This window comes from Megascapheus bottae, chromosome 29 (genome assembly GCF_031878675.1).
Source record: "Megascapheus bottae isolate mThoBot1 chromosome 29, mThoBot2.hap1, whole genome shotgun sequence".
Lineage (NCBI taxonomy): Eukaryota > Metazoa > Chordata > Mammalia > Rodentia > Geomyidae > Megascapheus > Megascapheus bottae.
In genome coordinates, this window is record NC_143537.1 from 13,886,060 (window position 1) to 13,897,114 (window position 11,055).

Here is an 11,055-nt window from a genome sequence, read left to right on the forward strand (position 1 = left end):
CTGTACATCACCTTTACAATGACAATTAAAAGAGAAATCCCTCCGGATCATCCAGTTCTGCTCATATTCCCTCAGGTCCCCATCCGCCAGCAACCACAGCCTCAGGGCCATCTTGTACTCACTGAAGGCCAGTAGAGGCCCCGGGTAGACCTCCAGCTCTCTTTTCTTGCCAGCAACATTGGCATCCAAACATAAGCATCCAAGACAAGAACCTGGGACCTGAGCCTCAGACCCTGACGTTTTCCTACCCCCCAGCCTAGCATCTACCCTCCATGGGGCTTCATTTGAGGTCTAAAAATGACACCTCATGGCTGGGCCCTGGTAGCTCACGCCCATAATCCTCGCTACTTCAGAGGCTGAGATCTGAGGACCAAGGTTCAAAGTCAGCCTGGGCAGGAAAAGTCCCTGAGATTTTTATCTCAACACAGACACAGACACACACACACACACACACACACTGGAAGTGAGGCTGGTGGCTCAAAGTAGTAGAGCACTAGTCTTGAACAGAAAAACTGAGGGTCAGTACCTCAGGCCCCAAGTCATAGAATCATACACCTCAACACGTGAACCCCACTTCCCCAAGCAGCCAGGTACCCCAGAAGGGTCATTCCTGCTCCCTTCTTCTAGGAGGCCCAGAACTGTCAGAGGAAGAAAGGAAATGGAGGCACCCTGGCCATATAAAACTTGGTTCTCATGGTGTTTTTTTTTTTTCTCGTTAACCTGTCTTGTCAACAGTGACCTTCATACAATGGAGAAGGACGGGTATCACACCTTTTCTGCCCCCCAATTCCCCTCCCCCCTCCCTTGTACCCATTCCTTTGGACTTTTTGTAGATCTGCTCCTGTTTAAAGAGGAGGAGTAGAGAAACTTCCTACTGTGTGTTGCTGGGGGGAGGTGACAGGCATACCCATCTTGCTCCTCCAGCAAAGAGGAGAAGATGGGGCTTCTCTGAGGAATGGGGGTACCTTCTGAGAGTTCTGAGAAATGGGAACCCCCAGGATCTTGGAAAAAGATGGTAAAAGATCCTTTACAAGTCTTCCCCCCGCTTCCTCACTTTACAGAGGGAGGCCAGACTGGTGACAGCTGGAATTGTCCGGTGAACACAGGCCAGGTGCTATGAACAGGCTTTAAAATAAGGTCCATTTCCTGCCAAGAATACTGCCATTAAAAAAAAAATGATGAATAAAAAAAAATCCTCTGACCCAGGGCAGCCTGGCCCTGCCCTGCCCACACATGACTGGATAACAGCTTAGGTCTTCGGTACTCTCTCAGGTACCTGGGGAGCACACAAGATCTCCAAGGACACGGACGGGGACACACACACACACACACACACACACACACACACACACACACACACTGGCCCAAGGGCACCCATGGGCACTCCCCAAGATCAGATTTGCTCCACTGTGCTGTGCCAAGGACTCTGCATAATCCACAGGAGGAGGAAAACGGGTGTCAGAAAGCCAGGAGGGGCCCATCTTAGCCCATTCCCCATGGCTGTCCCCAAAATGTCAGAAGCTGAGCAATCTATTTTAGCAAAGGCTGACTGCATCCCTGAAGGGTCAAGGATGTGACACCAGCATCTGCTTTATGCATGGTGCAAAAACAAAGCAAAATGCCTGTAATGATAGCTACTCAGGAAGCTGAGATCTGAGGATGGTGGTTCAAAGCCAGTCCAGGTAGGAGAGTCCCTGAGACTCTCATCTCCAATTATCCACCAGAAAACCAGGAAGTGGTGCTATGGCTCAAAGTGAGACAATACTAGCCTTGAGCAAAAGCAGCTCAGGGACAGCACCTAGGGCCTGAGTTCAAACCCCAGGACTGGCACACAAACAAAAAGCACAAATCTATAAAGCTAAGGTCAAGTAAATATGAGATGGTGGATAATATGACTTAACAACTGCATGCAGAATGGGGGGGGGAATGCTGTCAGGCACTGGTGGCTCATACCTGTAATCCCAGCTACTCTAAAAGGTGAAAGCTAGAGGATCATGGTTTGAGGCTGGCTTGGCTTGAAAAATCTATGAGACGCTAGCTCCGAAATAACCAGGAAAAGCCAGGCTGGAGGCATGGTTCAAGTGGTAGAGCAGGTTCAACTTGACTGAAAAGCTAGAGATACAAAGCTGTCATCAAAGGCTGGGTTTGCAGGTTAGACTTGTTTTGGAGAGTCTTCGAAGATTGGACAAAGCTAAGATCATTACACAGAAGATAAAAAGACATAGGGTTTGGGCCAGACATAAGGAAAAATACATGTATCACACACTGTTTATCTAAATGGACACTAGTCGTGGCTCACGCCTATGAGACTGAGACTGAGATCTGAGGATCGGGGGGGTTCAAATCCAGCCTGGACAGGGAAGTCCATGAGGTGCCTATTACCAATTAACCACCAGAAAGCGAGAAGTGGAGATGTGGTTCAAGAGGTAGAGCACGAGCCTTCAGCAGAAAAAGCTAAGGCACCAGTTCCCAGGCTCTGAGTTCAAGTTCAACAACTCTCCCTTGAGCACTGACGTAGATTCGCTAAATCATCTTCCTATCTAAGGCTCCCTTCTGTCTCTAAGCAGGCCCCCGGATGCAGCCTGCAATCCAAGATCACTGCAGCACGGACCAGTTCTAGCCCTGTGGAAAATTTTAATGGGCTCTATTAACTGAGGAAATGAGTGATGAAATATGTGAAAGTTGAAGCCCAGCTGGCTGGTCCTTCCCGTTCTAGAAGACAGGAGAGGAGTTTACAAGATTCTGTGTGGTCCCAATTCAAATTTCCCTGACACTGAGACAGCTCCCACCCTTGGGGGGAAAAAAAAAAGAGTATGCTGTTATGTAAAATCTATGTCTGGTGGGGAAAAAAATGATTTTAAAATCTTCAAGAGTACAGCCAACCACAATTACATTCAAACAGCACCTGTTGGTCTTATCTTGATCTTTTTGCTTAAATTGTTTCTTGGTTCAAACCTGCCCCCTCCCCTGCTGCCCCAAAGCAGAGATGATAGAAGTTGAATATCTACATATATGGACAGGTAATCTCTAAAAAATGTTGGTTTCTCATGGCACACACACACACACACACACACACACACACACACACACACAAAGAACAGGGTTCTGGGAATGTGGTTTAGTGGTAGAGTGCTTGTCTAGCTTGCATGAAGCACTGGGTTTGATGCCTCAGTACCACAGAAACAGAAAAAGCTGGAAGTGGTGCTGTGGCTCAAGTAGTTGAGTGCTAGCCTTGAGCAAAAGAAGCTCAGAGACAGTGCCCAGGCCATGAGTTCAAACCCCAGGACTGGGAAAAAATAAAATAAAGAACAGGTGAGGCTATTTTACGCAAGGGACACTGCAAAAATAAGCAAGTTTAATGGCTAAATGAATTTTTTTTTTTTGCCAGTCCTGGGCTTGAGCTCAGGGCCTGAGCACTGTCCTTGTACTTTCTCAAGGCTAGAGCTCTACCACTTGAGCCTCAGCACCACTTCCAGCTTTTTTCTATGTATGTGGTACCGAGGAATCGAACCCAGGTCTTCATGCATGCTAGGCAAGCACTTTAACCACTAGGCCAAACTCCCGGCCGGCTAAATGAATTTTTAAAACAATTTTTTGGTTTGTGCCTAGAAACCAACTCACATCTCACTCACACGAAAAGACAGGCATGACCCCACGGGAGACCCCATGAGAGCTTCTCATTTAGAAAAAGGACAACTGAGGACCACGCCCTCAGGCCACACCATCCAGGCCCTGGCTGGCTGAAGATCTGAAATTAGAATCTAGCCAGTCACGACCCCAGTCCAGTGTTCATTCACTCCATGCACTGTTCATCCTCTCTAAAATTTCCAGACCAAAACCCACCCCAGAGTCTGGGGTGGGCAGAATTAGGAGGTTGAGAGTAGTATTTGCACGTTAAATAAAGGAGTAAATAAAAGTATAAGTACCCATCTCAGTGGAGCCATGTCCCCAATAGTGGCCTGTCCTTATATTGTTATGAAGATAAGCTAAATAAACATGAGGCATGTGGCTTGGCCCACAGTGGACCCTCAATAAAGCAGCAAGTGTGATTGTTGCTATGGGGATGTTTGCAGTATGAGAGCAACTGCTGAACCTGATCTCCAGAACAGTCTGCTACAGGCAGACAATAAGCAGGACTTTCTTGATCTCATCCTTCAGACGGCTAAACCAAATCCCTATCTTGGAAGTGGTGATCTTAAGAAAAACCATGAGCACCTTCCGAAGAGCCCAGAGCCAGGTGCAATGGCCTGTAATCCCAGCTACCAAGGAGGGAGAGAGGCAACAGATCTGGAGGATGGTGGTTCAAGGCTAACCCTAGCAAAAAAGAAATAAGTTTACAAGATACCATCTCAATCAACAAGCTGGGCATGGCGGCATTCAGGTGGCAGTAGGTAGGAGGATGGAGATTTGAGGCTTGCCTGAAGACCCTACCTGGAAAAGTAACAAAGTAACACAGAGCTGGGAATATGGCTGATATGGGAGAACAGCTGACCAGCATGCACAAGGCCTTGAGTTCAAAACCCAGACCACCAAAAAGGAAGAAATAGAAAAGAGAAGTGCAGAAGTGCCTCTTCTATAAGACAAGGTCATTAGGTCCAGGATCCCAAGAGAAATGAGGTGAGGGGGAACAGGAGAGGGAATGAGTGGTTTCTATTCTGGCAGATAGGCATTCATCTGTGGAATTCCACTGCACAGCAGGGGCTAGTTTTTAAATGCAGGATCTCAGCTCCAAAGCCAGGCTGAGGTAAAGAGTTTCTTCCATGTGAGGAAGAAAGACTGCTCCTGCTGTCATCAGTAAACAGGATGCTGCCCCCCCCCCCCACACACACACTCCAGGTCACAACCACAATCTTCAGAGAGCATGTGTTCTCAGTGTCTGAAGGAAGGGCTCGGTATATAACTGAATGCTCATGCGCTTCCTTAGCATGCACAAAACCCCAGGGTCCAACCCTACAAAACACCACAAAACCACCTCCCCCCAACACTCCACGTGTACAGTCCAAGCTAATTACTGCAAACTAGGCTCTAGATAAAAGTCAAATGAGGATCCTGATAGGATTAAGATGATGAGAATCATTTGCAGCTGTTAGCAGCTGGCTAGGACAGAATTCAAAGAGGAAAAAAAAAATTCCTGGCAATTGAAGAATAAATCCAGGTGAAACTTCAACCACACAACTAACTGGGTTAGGACTGCCCCCCCCCATTCCTCCCCAAAGGCTAATGTGTGATGCACACAGGGAGAAAAATATCTAAATAAAAAGCTGGGTGCTGGTGACTCAGGCTAGCTGTCATCCTAGCTACTCAGGAGGCTGAGATCTGAGGATCACAGTTGAAAGCCAGTCCAGGCTTTCAGGATCCTTGAGATACTAATCTCCAATTAACCAGCAAAAAGCCAACAGTGGAGCTGTGGCTCAAGTGGTAGATGCTAACTCTGCCCAGTCTGAGTTCAAGCTCCAGTACTGGCACAGATTAGATAGATAGATAGATAGATAGATAGATAGACAGACAGACAGACAGACAGACAGACAGACAGACAGACAGGCAGGCAGCAGGCAGGAAGGAAGGAAGACAGACAGACAGACAGACAGACAGACAGACAGACAGACCAACCAACAGATGGGCGGGCAGACAGACAGCAGACCCAGCTGCAAGAGGCAGGAAAAGTATGTTAGAGATTTAAGGAGCCCCATTATCTACACCCAGAAACCTAAACTCAGGCAAGGATGGATGGCACCCAATAAGTGGCGGGTCAGAAAATACAATCTCCCAGTTCCCAGATCTCAGTGGGTCCCACTGTGGGCAGTGGTCTGCTTTTGACAGCAAGCTTTCAACCGCTGCCACCATCCACTCAAACAAAGCCAAGGGTCTGTGCTTCCCATTCTTCAAGTCCAGGCCTTGCCTCTCCCCCCCCACTCCACCCTACCCCACTTCTTCCACCACTCCCTCCCTGTTCATGATTTTCAAAAACAGAAGGGTTCAAGACCCAGCCTACAGAAATGATGAGTGTGCAGGAAAAAAAAATAAACAATAAAAAAATGAAACAAACCCTAAAGAAATTCTGAACCAAGAAAACCACACCCAGACCCCAAGCCTGGACAGGGAAAGGAGGCAGAGGACCCCTAGAGGGAGGGAGAGAGGGGAGGGAGGGAGGTGGAGAAGGAGGGAGGGAGGGGGGGAACGCCTTTCCCTCCTTTCCCACCGTCAGGCTCCTCGCAGGTGGACCCCAAGGCTCTGATGGCGCTCAGGGCCACCCGGACTCGGGTGCCCCTGGTCGGCCACTAACTCACAGGGTGACCTCCCCCCCCCCACGCCCCAGACACCACCTTCCCGTGCCTCAGTGTCCCCTACGGTCCGGTGACCAGATGATGTCCCCGGGGTGGGGGTGGGGGTGTCTTGGGGTGCTGGTCATGTGTGACACCCCCACCCGCACGGGGAGACCCCAGCGCGCGGGGTGCAGTGGGCGAGGGCTTGGCCCCCGGGCCTCCCCGGGTGAGGTGAGGGACAGGTCGGCCAGGACTCACCCGCGACGCTCCGGCTGCCGCTCCACCCGACCCGGCCCGCCTCAGCGGCGACCCCTCGCCATCCGTGGTTAAGGGTGGCCTCAGCCCACCATCCTCCCCCTGCTTCCCCCTCCCCGCCCCCGGGACAGCCGCTTCCGGGAGGGGGGGCCTGTCACGTGACGACCTGAAGCCCGGGTCACGTGTCGCGGAGCTCCGCCTCCTCGCTGTCGCCCCGCCTCCTCGCCGTCGCCCCGCCCCGCGGAGGAAGCGGCGGTGTCGCTGCGCCACCTGCCGGCCGAGGCCTGCCACTGCAGGGGAGACTTTTTTTTTTTTTTCCTCCTCCTCCCCCACCTTCCCCAGGGCCTGTGAAATATCCCCCCTCCCCCTTCGGTGGACATGTATGCCTCTTACTTTTTTTTCTAATTAAAATATATATTTTTTTCTTTTTTTTTTTGGCCAGTCCCAGGGCTTGAACTCACAGCCTGAGCACTGTCCTTGGGCTTTCTCAAGGCTAGAGCTCTGCCACTTGAGCCTCACACACCAGCTTTTTCTATAGAGGTGGCACTGAGGAATGGAACCCAGGGCCTCAAGCGTGCTTCTCAAGCACTCTACAACTAGGCCACGCTCCCAGCTCTGAATTTTCCTTTACTTGCTATTGTAAAGCTAGCAAGTCAGGTAATAAGTATATTTCTCTTTGAACAAAGCCTCCCCCTCCCCTCCCCAATTATTCACCTCCCACCCCCATGCTAGTGAGTGACCCTTGCTACAATCTTTGATTTTTTTTAAATTGTTTCTCCCCCCACCCTTTTTTTTTTTTTTTTTTTTTTTTTTTGGTGGATGGCAACATTCTGGTAGCTTTAGGGTACTTAAATTAACCAAGCTTCCCTCTTTCTCTTTGCCCTATTTTCCTTTAAAAAAAAATTATGTAACAAATAGATTTCAAGTCAGGACACAATGAAAACCGTTATTCCTAAACCAAAAGAGGAACCAAGAAAAGAGGGAGGAGGAGAGAAAGGGGCTATGCGTGAAAACAAAGCATAATTAAACACATTAAATTTGTTTAAGAAAAATAAAGAGGCTGGGCCCGGTGGTTCACACCTGTAATCCTAGCTACTCAGGAGGCTGAGGTCTGAGGATCTCGGATCAAAGCTATCTCAGACACAAAAGAACCTGAGACTCTTATCTCCAGTTAATCACTGGAAAACTGCAAAGTGATGCTATGGCTCAAGGGGGAGGGTGGTAGCCTTGAGCTAAAGAGCTCAGGGACAATGCTCGGGCCCAGAGTTCAAGCCCCATGACCGACAAAAACAATAAACAAATAAAAAGAGGGACAAAAAGCATACTAGAGGGGTTGACTGCAATACTGTGATCCACACATCATATGCATGTATAGAAATGCATGCCTGCACCAAATACAAAACCTCACATGTCTCTTGCGCCCCCTTCTGTGCAAAGAAGATATGCTAATTAAAAATAATAAATTCTTTTTTTTTTTTTTGCCAGTCCTGGGGCTTGAACTCACAGCCTGCGCACTGTTCTTGGGCTTTCTCAAGGCTAGTGCTCTACCACTTGAGCCACAGTGCCACTTCCTGCTTTTTCTGTTTCTCTGTAGTACCTGAGGAACCGAGCCCAGGGCTTCATGCATGCTAGGCAAGCACTCTACCACTCAGTTACATTCCAGCCCCACTAAGGTCATTTTGCCTCATGGGATTGAACTGGAAGAGACACTGGAAAGCCCAGGAGTTGTCTGATATGCAAGCATTTGAGAAGGAGAAAAAAAACAACAACTTGTTCTCGGTTGACTTAAATTTCACTTGTGTGGGAGAAATACACAATTAGCCATCCCACTGGCTTTGCTAGAGGTGGCACCTCTGCCACGTGTGTTACAAGTACAGTTGTCTAGGTTACATTTCAAGGAGCTTAAAAGACTTTCACTGAAAATGGACTTTACTGAGGCCTGAAGATACGGAAGGGATGACGGAAACAGAATGCAAGCACGTGGCACCTCTGTCTGCATATCTGCTCTCTGTTCTTGGCTGCAAGCATGAGCTAGTGCGCATGTGTCACTACCAGGGCACTTGAATTCAGAACTTTGTACTCTCCCCTGGCGCTTTTTTTTTTCTTTTTTAATGTTCAAGGCTGGTGTTCTACCACTTGAGCCATACCTCTTCTTCAGGTTTTTTTGCTGGTTAATTGGAGCTAGAAGAGACTGATGAACTTTCCTACCTGGGTTGGCTTCCAGCTGCAACCCTCAGATCTCAGCCTCCCGAGTTAACCAGCTGGATAGCAGGCACCTGGCTCCCTTTGGATCAGGGCCTACTCAGTTCTACATGTAGATGTGATGAGCATTTGAGAAATGTTATGGTCCAGAATTATATAATATAGTCGTATAAAATATGTATTTATGATGAAATATAATATAATTATACTATATAGTATATAATATTTATATATGATATTTAATATGATAGCCTCTTCATTACCCCCCTCTCTCTTCCCATTCTATAGCTATGAGAAGGAAGACTTTACCTGTCAGTTATCACGTTAAATGCAAATGGATTCAATTCTCTAATTAAAAGATGTAGAATGAGTAAGAGTTTAACAACAACAGCAGCAACAGACCCTCCAGACATTGGTGGCTCACATTTGTCATCCTAGCTACTCCAGAGGCTGAGATCAGAGAATCTTAACCATCAGAAAACCCAAAGTGGTGTTGTGGCTCAAGTGGTAGAGCACTAGATGTGAACTGAAGAGTTCAGGGACAGTGTCTAGGCCCAGAGTTCAAGCCCCAGGACCAACCAACACACACGCACACACAGACACACAGACACACACACACACACACACACACACCTTTTTTTTTTTTTACTATATCCAGCTCACAACTATCAAAATCACAAACTGAGAATTACATAAGGAACCTAAAAAAAACAAAAAAGAGTCTCAGGGGAGTCTCTGTACTTAGCAGCAGTGAGGTTATTTCAGGAAAGTGTTGGCTTCCAAAGCGATGTTCATTTTGAGAGATGAAATGATGTGGGTTATGGCTTGAATAAATGCTATCATTTTGTGGGAGGCACAAAGCCTTGGTCTGACTCTTCCGTCCAGGAGCAAGGATAATAACAGGTTCTCACATTCCAGAAAGTTCCCCTAGACTTTCCTTAACTACAGACGATGCATCTGAACTTCAGGACTTCAGCCGAATGCCCGGCACACCCTCTCCATGCACAAGGGGCAGGCCCAGGAAAATGCCACCAGGAATTAGACCATCTCTGCCTCTTCTTTCTTTCCATAGAAGATCCCTTTCTTGTTCCCACAGAGATCTCAGTTCCAGGAAGCAGTGACTGCTCCATTTCTTACTACCGAGAGGGAAGGCAGCTCTCAGAAGAAATCTTACAGCCCAAGCTGGTGAGAATTTGAGAAGGATGTGGGGAGGGGGTGTATATGCATTTTCTGGGTGGCAGAAAGCCAGGTGATTGGTGGCTTATGCCTGTTATCCTAGCTACTCAGGAGGCTGAGACGTGAGGATCATGGTTCAAATCCAGCCCAGGCAAGGAAAGCCTGTGAGACTGTGATCTCCAATAAACCAGCAAGATCGCTGGAGATGGGCTGGGAATATGGCTTCATGGTAGAGTGCTTGCCTAGGGTGAATGAGAGCTTGATTTCTTGGTACCACATAAACAAAAATAAAAAATAAATGAAAATAACTATGCAAAAATAAATTTTTAATGCTGGAAATGGGCCTGTGGCTCCAGTGGTAGAGTGCTAGCTTTCAGCACAAAAACTAAGTGAGAGGGCTCCAGGCACTGAGTTCAAGCCCCAGTACCAACACATACACACACACACACACACACACACACACACACACACACACGAGCCTTCTTTAATTTATAGCATTTATTTATATTTTTATATTAAAGAAATATTAAATAATATTATATATTATAGAAAAATATAGCGTTTGGCAAAGTAATTAAGGCCCTCATCATTAAAACTCGCCAGTATTATCTGTGGAATTGAAACCCCTTTGTATCACTACTCAATGATAAATATTTTTTTTAATTGCTGGTCCTGGAGCTTGAACTCAGGACCTGGGCAGTGTCCCTGAGCTTCTCTGTGTTTAAAGCTAGCACTCTTAAGCCACAGAAACATTTCCACCTTTTTCTGTTCATGTGGTACTGAGGGTTGAACCTAGGGTTTTATGCATGCCAGGCAAGCACTCTATCAGTAAGCCACAATCCCAGCCCTTAGTGATAACTTTTCATCAAAAAAAAACTTTTATTTATATGGTACCGAGGAATCAAATCCAGGGCGTGCTAGGCAAGCAAGCAATCTACCACCAAGCTACAATCCCAGCCCAATAATTCATTTTTACTTAAATAAAAATAAGAAGTCACCGATACTGTGGCCGTTCCTATCACTGCCACTAGGTGGCAGGAGTTAGCCCCTAACGCTTCACCACGCCCCTTCTTCCTCTCCTCCCCCAGCTCTCCTGGCAGGGGGGGCGGGGCCTCCTGGAAGTGGGCGTGGCCTTGCTCTGCCCAAGCCCAGAGGAAGC

General features: G+C 47.7%; 1 protein-coding gene across 1 annotated transcript in view; it reads right to left on the reverse strand.

Moving 5' to 3' along the window:
• LOC150044818 (proton-coupled amino acid transporter 1) overlaps positions 1-6,660 on the reverse strand; it is a 31,339-nt gene extending 24,679 nt beyond the window's left edge. Inside the window, exon 1 of the mRNA XM_090321208.1 lies at positions 6,522-6,660. The gene's annotated coding sequence lies outside the window, so the exon portion shown is untranslated. The remainder of the gene's footprint in view (positions 1-6,521) is intronic.
• Positions 6,661-11,055: the final 4,395 nt, after the last annotated feature.